The 13,300-nt window shown below is 41.4% G+C and overlaps 1 non-coding gene across 1 annotated transcript; it reads right to left on the reverse strand.

The window, feature by feature from the left end:
• Positions 1-1,140: 1,140 nt before the first annotated feature.
• LOC140317282 (U5 spliceosomal RNA) lies at positions 1,141-1,255 on the reverse strand. Its single transcript, XR_011917609.1, has one exon. It is a non-coding gene; the product is annotated as a U5 spliceosomal RNA (small nuclear RNA).
• Between the last annotated feature and the right edge of the window lie 12,045 nt (positions 1,256-13,300).

Here is a 13,300-nt window from a genome sequence, read left to right on the forward strand (position 1 = left end):
TAAAATACTCTGGGCTCTTGTCTTTGATTTCACACTTCTCACATTTAGTGTTGAGAAGGTGAGAACCATTAAAAGCATAAAGGAAAGTAGATATGTCATTTTCGTTTTTCTAAGTTATCAAAACAAATTACACACAGGTTATTTCTTGGGAAACTAGCTCTTCCTTCATTTCTTTAGGTGAAAAGTGAGTAGGGTGATCTATATTTCCTTTTCGGACTCTCGGTGTTGGCCTCTGACGCAATGTTGCATTTAACTTTGAGTCCCTGGGGGTTGATTGCAGAGCTGAAGTTAAAAAGGAAACCTCATTTGGTGAGTCGGAGGGGAAGACTCTAGGTTCTTCCACTGAAGAACTGTCTGAAAGGGACCTAACTCTTCCCCTCTTCTCTGATACCACTGGGGAATCAGAGGCTCAGATGCCGTCCTCTTCGGCTGTTGACCTTCGGGGAGGTGAGTATCTTCACTAGACTCACCTGTCTGCTCTTCCTCCTCATTTAGCGTAGCTCCACCCTCTGCCTGTGAATTCTCACAGACTTCAACACTGAGTGGTGAGGCCTCTACAGGCCCCTCCCCTTTTTGCTCCTCACTTCCAATCCAAGCTTTTGGCGGGAAGTTTGAATTTATTGGGTCAACCTCTTCACTTTGTTCACCAACTGCCACCTTTGGTCCTTCTCTTTGTTGGCTTGACTGTGGCTTTACCGTCTTTAATTTGTTGGCAAAAGATTTAGGGCAATCTCTGAAGAGGTGATTTAATTCTCCACAGAGATTACATTTCCTGCCATTTGGACACTCTCCAAAAGTTTGCCCAATTTCTCTGCTCTTCCCACATAACACCTTGGTACAAGCCTCAACCAGGTGCCCATGCTCACCACACTTGCGGCAGAACTTGGGCTGCCCCTGGTAGTGGATGTAACCTCGGTTTTCAAGGTGGCCAGAGTGTCGCCCACCCGCTGCACTGAGCACTCTTCAGCCCTTTTAAATGGTATAACTTTGCACTCCCGCACGCTCCAGCAAGCACCATTCAAGCAACAACTTTGCACTCCAGCTTCGAACATCGGCACAGTCGCAACAAGTAAGGCGACTCTACTCAGAGAAGTCACTCTGCACAGTAAGAAGATTTCTTTTGCACAGACAGAAAGGGCTTTACCCGCAAAGGTAAAGCCTGCCAAAAATAGAAACAACTCATTAGTGCTGCTCTCCACAGAAATCTTTAGTAAAAGGCGAAAGACTTGTACGTTATGAAGAGAAACCAGAGTACGATTATCCGTCACTGCGGGAGCAGGGCAACAGGCTAGTTGGCATAGCCACCTTCCCCATGGTGAGCTTTGCTTGGTTGAGACGCTTGCTCCCCCCCCCCTTGCTCCTCGCCTGACCAACTAGGAACAATCGGGCCCTATTCGATGGCTGCCTTGTCTTTTACTCTGTGCAAAAGACAAGGCAGCAACAAAAACACCACGAGAATCCCGTATTGAGGCTTTGTTCTGATCGCTCATTCGGTGTCGCGTTTTTTTCAAGCAATTCTCCCGGTTAGCCCACACTCGGCTCGCTCCCATAGCCGTGTTAAAGTCTACTTCGCATTCACTCTCTTTTCTCAGCAGACTCTTGGGATTTTATCTATAAAATGAATTCCTTCACTCAAACTATGTGAAAACTGCTTTGTCCTTAATATTTACCATGTCTAGAAAGATTTAAACAAAAAAAACAACGTTGTACTTTGCAGTAAAAGAAAGAGCAAATCTAAAGTTTCAGGAATCCGAGAATAAGCTTACTTTCATGAGTTCTTCACGATTTCGGATTTTGCTATAAAATGAATTCCTTCACTCAAACTAAATTAAAACTGCTAAACCGCTAATCTGTTATATGTAAGGCAGATGTCAAATTCACCGAAATAGGATCAAAGGGTATTCGGCCAATCGAGCTGTAGCAGCTTCGGTAAAAGAGTATAAGTTGAAGAGTTTGTGAATAAAGGTGTGCGCACACATAGTGTGCTGTACGAAAATAGGCAGGGAGCAATGCCGGCTGGGGTATATGTTCTTGTATGTTGTCTGACTGTTTGATTTGAATGTGTTGTGTAAGTGTCCTGTTGAATGTTACATGTTTGGGCTTTGACACGCTTCACTGTGGTTGTTAACTGTGTGGTGTGTCCTGAAATGTTATATGTTTGGGCTGTGTGACATGCTTAATGCTTGTCAGTAGCTACCCACTTATTCATATATAGCAACTGACAACATAAGAAGTCCGGACATACTTTGATAGTAGTTGTAGAAGTATCCTTATTGATAATAGATCACTAATTCATAGTGATAGAACAGTAGATGAACAGGTGCTTGCACATGTCTCACGAAAATAAAATGGGTGTATGATTGCTGACGGCAGAGCAATACTGCCAAACTTATGAGTTCTTGTGGCAAACTTGATTCAGTGTCTTGACGTGTATACGCTGTTTCGCTGACTTGATTGTCACAAGAAACAAAGTGTGTTTGATAAGATCCGACCATTTTATTACGGGAGGATCAGTATGTATGGATTCTGATGTGACTGATAAACCCATTCGTATCTTAAGCATAATCTAATACGTGAGACAACGCCCTGGCACACGATAAAAAAAAAAAAAGAGAGAGAGCGGTTTTGTGTCCCCACAGTCCATAATGTAGAAAAGAGAGAAAAAACCCTTTCTGATTTGGTGTGTGTGCTCATAGTGCAGAGTGTAGAGAAAAGAAAGCCGTTTTGGTGTCACAGGTGTTGTGACTTACACACACACATTTCTAAATTGAGAAAGGAAATTATTTTAGAGGAAGCACTAGAGATTAGATCCCACATTTGTTGATAGGCATTCATTTATTTCTTCACTTCTGATGAAGTTTCAACAATAAACAACAAACTTTGTATTATGAGAAAGAACCAGACTCATTCTTCAGGAATCCGAAAATAAGCTCTATTTTATGAGTTATGCACGAATTCGGATTCTCCTATAAAACGAATTCATTAACTCAAACCAAGTTAAGACTGCTTTGTCCTTCATATTTATTCATGTCTAATCAAGTTTCAACGATAAACAACGTTGTACTTTGTAGAATGAGAAAGAACTTCTTCAGCAATAAGCACCTCTCGACATATGACGAAATACAGATTTTGCTATAAAATTAATTCCTTCTATCAGCCTGACTTAAAACTGTTTGTCCTCCTTATTTATCCACTTCAAATCAAGTTTCAACAATTAAAAAAAATTTGTAGTTTGAGAAAGAACAACTTAATCTTCAGCAATCAGTATAAAAAGAGGTGCAAATGCCAACCATACATACCTAAAAGGTGGAGCGGAAGTATTCAGCTGCAAGTAGGTGTGAATGTTCGACCATAATTTGTAAAACGCGGGTAAGAAAAGGTTAGAATGCCCGACTATATATTAACAAAAGCGGGAGGAGAGGTCTTCGGATGAGAGTGGGTGAGAATTTCCAACCATAATCTATAAAATACGGTGAAAAAAAATATGTGAATGCCTCATAGAACACTAAAAGCGGAAGTGTTCGGCTGCAAGAAGGTGTGAATGTCCGACTATATTTGGTGAAAAGCAGGTGAAGCAAGGTCTGAATGCCCAACCTTACATCATCAAAAGCGAGATCAGAGGTGTTTGGCTGCAAGAAGGCCATAGTTTGCCAAAAGCGGGTAAGCTGCGAATGACCGACTAAATATCAACAAAAGTGGGGGCGGAGGTCTTCGGATGCAAGTGGGTGTGAATATCCCACCATACAAGTATGGTGGAGAGGAAGCTGTGAATGGCCGACCATAGTAAAAGGCGGGTGAGAGAAGGTGCGAATGTCAAACCATACATAATCAAAAAAGGGAGCGGAGGTGTTCTGCTGTAAGAAGGTGTGAATGTCCAACCATAGTTGGTAAAAAGCGGGTAAGAAAAGGTTAAAATACCCGACTGTACACAATCAATAGCGGGAGCGGAGTTGTTCGGCTACTAAAAGGTGTGAAAGTCCGACCATGGTTTGTAAAAAGTGGGTAAGAAAAGGTGCGAATGCCCGACAATGTATGATCAAAAGAGGGAGTGGAGGTTTTCGGCTGCAAGAAGGTCTGAATGTCCAACCATAATTTGTAAAAACCGGGGAAGAAAAGGCTCGAAAGCCCGACTATACACCATCAAAAGTGGGAGCGGAGGTGTTCAGCTGCAAGAAGGTGTGAATGTCTACCCATAATTACTGAAAAATGGGTAAGAAAAGGTGCGAATGCCTAACCATACATCATCAAAAGAGGGAGCGGAGGTGTTCCGCTGTAAGACGGTGTGAATGTCCGACCATAGATGGTAAAAAGCGGGTAAGAAAAGGTTAAATTACCCGACTGTACACAATCAAAAGAGGGAGCGGAGTTGTTCAGCTAAGAGAAGGTGTGAAAGTCCGACCTTGGTTTGTAAAAAGCGGGTAAGAAAAGGTTCGTATGCCCGAATATACACCATCAAAAGCGGAAGCGGATGTGTTCGGCTGCAAGATATTGTGAACGTCCGACCAAAGTTTGTAAAAAGCAGTTAAGAAAAGGTTCGAATATCTAACCAAACATAATCAAAAGCGGGAGCAGAGCTGTTCGACTGGAAGTAGGTGTGAATGTCAGATCATAATTTGCAAAAAGCTGATGAGAAAGGGTGAGAATGCCCGACTATACACCATCAAATGCGGTAGCGGAGTTGTTCGGCTGTGAGTAGGTGTGAATCTCCAACCATAATTGCTGAAAAATGTGTTAGAAAAGGTAAAAATGCCGGTCCATACATAATCAAAATCGGGAGAGGTGGTGTTCAGCTGCAAGAAGGTCTAAATGTCCATCAATAATTGCTAGAAAACATGAAAGAAAATTTTCGAAAATCAAACCACACATGATCATAAGTGGGAGAGGAGGTGTTCAGCTGCAAGAAGGTGTGAATGTCCACCCATAATACCTGAAAAATGGGTAAAAAAAAGGTGCGAATGCCAAACCATACATCATCAAAAGCAGGAGTGCATGTGTTCGGCTACAAGAAGGTGTGAACGTCCAACCAAAGTTTGTAAAAAGCAGTTAAGAAAAGGTTCGAATATCCAACCATACATAATCAAAAGCGGGAGCAGAGCTGTTCGACTGCAAGTAGGTCTGAATGTCAGATCATAATTTGCAAAAAGCTGATGAGAAAGGGTGAGAATGCCCGACTATACACCATCAAATGCGGGAGCGGAGTTGTTCGGCTGTGAGTAGGTGTGAATCTCCGACCATAATTGCTGAAAAATGTGTTAGAAAAGGTAAGAATGCCGGTCCATACATCATCAAAAGCGAGAGAGGTTGTGTTCGGCTGCAAGTAGGTGTGAATGTCCAGCCATAATTACTCACAAACGGGTAAGAAAAGGTAGTATTATCAGACCATATATGATCAAAACAGGGAGCGGAGGTGGTTCAGCTGCAAGAAGGTTTGAATGTCCAACTAAAGTTCAAATATATTAACAAAAGCGGGAGGAGAGGTCTTCGGATGAGAGTGGTTGAAAATTTCCAACCATAATGTATAAAATGCGGTGAAAAAAAAGGTGTGATAGAACACTAAAAGGTGGAGCGGAAGTGTTCGGCTGCAAGAAGGTGTGAATGTCCGACTATATTTGGTGAAAAGCAGGTGAAGCAAGGTCTGAATGCCCAACCTTACATCATCAAAAGCGAGATCAGAGGTGTTTGGCTGCAAGAAGGCCATAGTTTGCCAAAAGCGGGTAAGGTGCGAATGTCCGACTAAATATCAACAAAATTTGGGGCGGAGGTCTTCGGATGCAAGTGGGTGTGAATGTCCGACTATATTTGGTGAAAAGCAGGTGAAGCAAGGTCTGAATGCCTGGTCTGAACACAATCAATAGCGGGAGCGGAGTTGTTCGGCTACTAAAAGGTGTGAAAGTCCGACCATGGTTTGTAAAAAGCGGGTAAGAAAAGGTGCGAATGCCCGACAATGTATGATCAAAAGAGGGAGTGGAGGTTTTCGGCTGCAAGAAGGTCTGAATGTCCAACCATAATTTGTAAAAACCGGGGAAGAAAAGGCTCGAAAGCCCGACTATACACCATCAAAAGTGGGAGCGGAGGTGTTCAGCTGCAAGACGGTCTGAATGTCCATCAATAATTGCTTGAAAACATGAAAGAAAATTTTCGAATATCAAACTGCACATGATCATAAGCGGGAGAGGAGGTGTTCAGCTGCAAGAAGGTGTGAATGTCTACCCATAATTACTGAAAAATGGGTAAGAAAAGGTGCGAATGCCTAACCATACATCATCAAAAGAGGGAGCGGAGGTGTTCCGCTGTAAGACGGTGTGAATGTCCGACCATAGATGGTAAAAAGCGGGTAAGAAAAGGTTAAATTACCCGACTGTACACAATCAAAAGAGGGAGCGGAGTTGTTCAGCTAAGAGAAGGTGTGAAAGTCCGACCTTGGTTTGTAAAAAGCGGGTAAGAAAAGGTTCGTATGCCCGAATATACACTATCAAAACCGGAAGCGTAGGTGTTCGGCTGCAAGAAGGTGTGAACGTCCGACCAAAGTTTGTAAAAAGCAGTTAAGAAAAGGTTCGAATATCTAACCAAACATCATCAAATGCGGGAGCGGAGTTGTTCGGCTGTGAGTAGGTGTGAATCTCCGACCATAATTGCTGAAAAATGTGTTAGAAAAGGTAAAAATGCCGGTCCATACATCATCAAAATCGGGAGAGGTGGTGTTCAGCTGCAAGAAGGTCTAAATGTCCATCAATAATTGCTAGAAAACATGAAAGAAAATTTTCGAAAATCAAACCACACATGATCATAAGTGGGAGAGGAGGTGTTCAGCTGCAAGAAGGTGTGAATGTCCACCCATAATACTTGAAAAATGGGTAAAAAAAAGGTGCGAATGCCCAACCATACATCATCAAAAGCAGGAGTGCATGTGTTCGGCTACAAGAAGGTGTGAACGTCCAACCAAAGTTTGTAAAAAGCAGTTAAGAAAAGGTTCGAATATCCAACCAAACATAATCAAAAGCGGGAGCAGAGCTGTTCGACTGCAAGTAGGTGTGAATGTCAGATCATAATTTGCAAAAAGCTGATGAGAAAGGGTGAGAATGCCCGACTATACACCATCAAATGCGGGAGCGGAGTTGTTCGGCTGTGAGTAGGTGTGAATCTCCGACCATAATTGCTGAAAAATGTGTTAGAAAAGGTAAGAATGCCGGTCCATACATCATCAAAAGCGAGAGAGGTTGTGTTCGGCTGCAAGTAGGTGTGACTGTTCGACTAAAGTTTGTAAAAAGTGGGTAAGACAAGGTGCGAATGCCTGACAATGTATGATCAAAAGCGGGAGCGGAGGTGTTCAGCTGCAAGAAGGTCTACATGTCCATCAATAATTGCTAGAAAACATGAAAGAAACTTTTCGAAAATCAAACCGCACATGATCATAAGTGGGATAGGAGGTGTTCAGCTGCAAGGTGTGAATGTCCACCCATAATTCCTGAAAAATGGGCAAAAAAAAGGTGTGAATGCCCAACCATACATCATCAAAAGCAGGAGTGGAAGTGTTCGGCTACAAGAAGGTGTGAACGTCCAACCAAAATATGTAAAAAGCAGTTAAGAAAAGGTTCGAATATCCAACCAAACATAATCAAAAGCGGGAGCAGAGCTTTTCGACTGCAAGTAGGTGTGAATGTCAGATCATAATTTGCAAAAAGCTGATGAGAAAGGGTGAGAATGCCCGACTATACATCATCAAATGCGGGAGCGGAGTTGTTCGGCTGTGAGTAGGTGTGAATCTCCGACCATAATTGCTGAAAAATGTGTTAGAAAAGGTAAAAATGCCGGTCCATACATCATCAAAAGCGAGAGAGGTTGTGTTCGGCTGCAAGTAGGTGTGAATGTCCAGCCATAATTACTCACAAACGGGTAAGAAAAGGTAGTATTGCCAGACCATATATGATCAAAACAGGGAGCGGAGGTGGTTCAGCTGCAAGAAGGTTTGAATGTCTCCGACTAAAGTTCAAATATATTAAAGAAAGCGGGAGGAGAGGTCTTCGGATGAGAGTGGTTGAAAATTTCCGACCATAATGTATAAAATGCGGTGAAAAAAAGGTGTGATAGAACACTAAAAGGTGGAGCGGAAGTGTTCGGCTGCAAGAAGGTGTGAATGTCCGACTATATTTGGTGAAAAGCAGGTGAAGCAAGGTCTGAATGCCCAACCTTACATCATCAAAAGCGAGATCAGAGGTGTTTGGCTGCAAGAAGGCAATAGTTTGCCAAAAGCGGGTAAGGTGCGAATGTCCGACTAAATATCAACAAAATTTGGGGCAGAGGTCTTCGGATGCAAGTGGGTGTGAATATCCAACCATACAAGTATGGTGGAGAGGAAGCTGTGAATAGCCGACCATAGTTTGGAAAAAGCGGGTAAGAAAAGGTTTGAATACCCGAACATACACCATCAAAAGAGGGAGCGGAGGTGTTCCGCTGTACGAAGGTGTGAATGTCCGACCATAGTTGGTAAAAAGCGGGTAAGAAAAGGTTAAAATACCCGACTGTACACAATCAATAGCGGGAGCGGATGTGTTCGGCTACAAGAAGGTGTGAAAGTCCGACCATGGTTTGTAAAAAGCGGGTAAGAAAAGGTGCGAATGTCCGACAATGTATGATCAAAAGAGAGAGCGGAGGTTTTCGGATACAAGAAGGTTTGAATGTCCCACCATAGTTTGTAAAAAGTGGGTAAGAAAAGGTTCGAATGCCCGACTATACACAATCAATAGCGGGAGCGGATGTGTTCGGCTACAAGAAGGTGTGAAAGTCCGATCATGGTTTGTAAAAACCAGGAAGAAAAGGCTCGAAAGCCCGACTATACACCATCAAAAAGAAGGTTTGAATGTCCATCAATAATTGCTTTGAAACAAGAAAGTAAATTTTCGAATATCAAACCGTACATGATCATAAGCGGGAGAGGTGTTCCGCTGTAAGACAGTGTGAATGTCCGACAATAGTTGGTAAAAAGCGGGTAAGAAAAGGTTAAAATACCCGACTGTACACAATCAATAGCGGGAGCGGAGTTGTTCGGCTACTAAAAGGTGTGAAAGTCCGACCCTGGTTTGTAAAAAGCGGGTAAGAAAAGGTTCGAATGCCCGAACATACACCATCAAAAGAGGGAGCGGAGGTGTTCCGCTGTAAGACGGTGTGAATGTCCGATCATAGTTGGTAAAAAGCGGGTAAGAAAAGGTTAAAATACCCGACTGTACACAATCAAAAGAGGGAGCGGAGTTGTTCAGCTAAGAGAAGGTGTGAAAGTCCGACCATGGTTTGTAAAAAGCGGGTAAGAAAAGGTTCGTATGCCCGAATATACACTATCAAAACCGGAAGCGTAGGTGTTCGGCTGCAAGAAGGTGTGAACGTCCGACCAAAGTTTGTAAAAAAGCAGTTAAGAAAAGGTTCGAATATCTAACCAAACATAATCAAAAGCGGGAGCAGAGCTGTTCGACTGCAAGTAGGTGTGAATGTCAGAGAATAATTTGCAAAAAGCTGATGAAAAAGGGTGAGAAATCCCGACTATACACCATCAAATGCGGTAGCGGAGTTGTTCGGCTGTGAGTAGGTGTGATTCTCCAACCATAATTGCTGAAAAATGTGTTAGAAAAGGTAAGAATGCCGGTCCATACATCATCAAAAGCGGGAGAGGTGGTGTTCGGCTGCAAGTAGGTGTGAATGTCCATTAATAATTGCTTTAAAACATGAAAGAAAATTTTCGAATATCAAACCTTACATGATCATTAGCGGGAGAGGAGGTGTTCAGCTGCAAGAAGATGTGAATATCCACCCATGATTACTGAAAAATGGGTAGGAAAAGATGCGAATGTCCAACCATAAATTATCAAAAGCAGGAGTGGAGTTGTTCAGCTACAAGAAGGTATGAAAGTCCAACCATGGTTTGCAAAAAGCGGGTAAGAGAAGGTTCGAATACCCGAATATATACCATCAAAAGCGGAAGCGGGGGTGTTCGGCTGCAAGAAGGTGTGAACGTCCGACCAAAGTTTGTAAAAAGCAGTTAAGAAAAGGTTTGAATACCCAACCGAACATAATCAAAAGCGGGAGCAGAGCTGTTCGACTGCAAGTAAGTGTGAATGTCAGATCATAATTGCTGAAAAATGTGATAGAAAAGACTAGAATGCCGGACAATACATCATCAAAAGCGGGAGAGATTGTTTTTCGGCTGCAAGTAGATGTGAATGTCCAGCCATAATTACTCACAAACGGGGGAAGAAAAGTTAGTATTTCCAGACCACACATGATCAAAACAGGGAGTGGAGGTGGTTCAGCTGCAAGGTGTGAATGTCTGACTAAAGTTTGTAAAAACCGTGTAAGACAAGGGGCGAATGCCCGACAATGTATGATCAAAAGAGGGAGCGGAGGTTTTCGGCTGCAAGGTCTGAATGTCCAACCGTAATTTGTAAAAATCGGGGAAGAAAAGGCTCGAAAGCCCAACTATACACCATCAAAAGCGGGAGCAGAGGTGTTCAGGTGCAAGAAGGTCTGAATGTCCGACCAATAATTACTGAAAAATGGGTAAGAAAAGGTGCGAATGCCAAATCATACATCATCAAAAGCAGGAGCGGATGTGTTCGGCTACAAGAAGGTTTGAATGTCCAACCATAGTAAGTAATAGGTGGGTAAGAAAAGGCTCGAATGCCCGACTATACACCATCAAAAGCGGAAGCGGAGGTGTTCGGCTGCAAGACGGTGTGAACGTCCGACCAAAGTTTGTAAAAAGCATTAAGAAAATGTTCGAATATCCTACCAAACATAATCAAAAGCGGGAGCAGAGCTGTTCGACTGCAAGTAGGTGTGAATATCAGATCATAATTTGCAAAAAGCTGATGAGAAAGAGTGAGAATGCCCGACTATACACTATCAAATGTGGGAGCGGAGGTGTTCGTCTGTGAGTAGGTGTGAATGTCCGACCATAATTGCTGAAAAATGTGTTAGAAAAGGTAAGAATGCCGGACCATATATCATCAAAAGCGGGAGAGGTTGTGTTCGGCTGCAAGAAGGTGTGAATGTCCAGCCATAATTACTCACAAATGGGTAAGAAAAGGTACTATTGCCAGACCATATATGATCAAAACAGGGAGCGGAGGTGGTTCAGCTGCAAGGTTTGAATGTCCGACTAAAGTTTGTAAAAAGCGGGTAAGACAAGGTGTGAATGCCCGACAATGTATGATCAAAAGAGGAGCGGAGGTTTTCGGCTGCAAGAAGGTCTGAATGTCCACCCATAATTACTGAAAAATGGGTAAGAAAAGGTGCGAAAGCCCAACCGCACATGATCATAAGTGGATGAGAAGGTAGTAAGTAGTGCAAGTAGGTGTGAATCTAAGATCATAATTTGTAAAAAGCGGGTAAGAAAAGGTAAGAATGCCCAACCATAAATTATCAAAAGCGGCAGCAGAGTTTCGGCTGGTATTTATCAATGTCTAGATAGATTTCAACAAAAAACAACGTTGTACTTTGCAGTAAAAGAAAGTGCAAATCAAAAGTTTTAGGAATCCGAGAATAAGCTTATTTTCATGAGTTCTGCACGATTTCGGATTTTATGTATAAAATGAATTTCTTCACGCAAACTAAGTTAACACTGCTTTGTCCTTCATATGTACCCATTTCTACATATATTTCAAGCATAAACTTCCTCATACTACCCTGAATGAGAAAGAGCCACACTTGTGATTAAGCCATACCTCCCTTTTGAGGAGTTCTGCATGATTTGGGATTTTATCTATAAAATTAATTCCTTCACTCAAACTATGTTAAAACGGCTTTTACCTTCATATTTATCAATGTCTCAATAGATTTAAGCAAAAAAACAACGTTGTACTTTGCAATAAAAGAAAGAGCAAATCAAAAGTTTTAGGAATCCGAGAATAAGCTTATTTTCATGAGTTCTGCACGATTTCGGATTTTATGTATAAAATGAATTCATTCACTCAAACCAAGTTAAAACTGCTTTTTCCTTCATATTTATCAATGTCTAGATCGACTTCAACAAAGAACAACATTGTATTTTGCAGTAGAAGAAAGAGCAAAACTGAAGGATCAGGAATCCGAGAATAAGCTTCTTTTCATACGTTCTGCATGATTTGGGATTTTATGTATAAAATGAATTCCTTCTCTCAAACTAAGTTAACACTGCTTTGTCCTTCATATGTACCCATTTCTATATATATTTCAAGCATAAACTTCCTCATACTACCCTGAATGAGAAAGAGCCACACTTGTGATTAAGCCATACCTCCCTTTTGAGGAGTTCTGCATGATTTGGGATTTTATCTATAAAATTAATTCCTTCACTCAAACTATGTTAAAACGGCTTTTACCTTCATATTTATCAATGTCTCAATAGATTTAAGCAAAAAAACAACGTTGTACTTTGCAATAAAAGAAAGAGCAAATCAAAAGTTTTAGGAATCCGAGAATAAGCTTATTTTCATGAGTTCTGCACGATTTCGGATTTTATGTATAAAATGAATTCATTCACTCAAACCAAGTTAAAACTGCTTTTTCCTTCATATTTATCAATGTCTAGATCGACTTCAACAAAGAACAACATTGTATTTTGCAGTAGAAGAAAGAGCAAAACTGAAGGATCAGGAATCCGAGAATAAGCTTCTTTTCATACGTTCTGCATGATTTGGGATTTTATGTATAAAATGAATTCCTTCTCTCAAACTAAGTTAACACTGCTTTGTCCTTCATATGTACCCATTTCTACATATATTTCAAGCATAAACTTCCTCATACTACCCTGAATGAGAAAGAACCACACTTGTGATTAAGCCATACGCCCCTTTTGAGGAGTTCTGCATGATTTGGGATTTTTTCTATAAAATCAATTCCTTCACTCAAACTATGTTAAAACGGCTTTTACCTTCATATTTATCAATGTCTCGATAGATTTAAACAAAAAAACAACGTTGTACTTTGCAGTAAAAGAAAGAGCCAATCAAAAGTTTTAGGAATCCGAGAATAAGCTTATTTTCATGAGTTCTGCACGATTTCGGATTTTATGTATAAAATGAATTCATTCACTCAAACCAAGTTAAAACTGCTTTTTCCTTCATATTTATCAATGTCTAGATCGACTTCAACAAAGAACAACACTGTATTTTGCAGTAGAAGAAAGAGCAACACTGAAGGATCAGGAATCCGAGAATAAGCTTATTTTCTTATGGGCAAGTGGGAACTGCTTTGTCCTTCATATTTATCACACCTTCTTGTAGCCGAACACTTCCGCTCCCGCTATTGATTGTGTACAGTCGGGTATTTTAAC

Source organism: Leuresthes tenuis, unplaced genomic scaffold, assembly GCF_036924035.1.
Source record: "Leuresthes tenuis unplaced genomic scaffold, fLeuTen1.0.hap1 SCAF_10, whole genome shotgun sequence".
NCBI classification, from domain to species: Eukaryota; Metazoa; Chordata; class Actinopteri; order Atheriniformes; family Atherinopsidae; genus Leuresthes; species Leuresthes tenuis.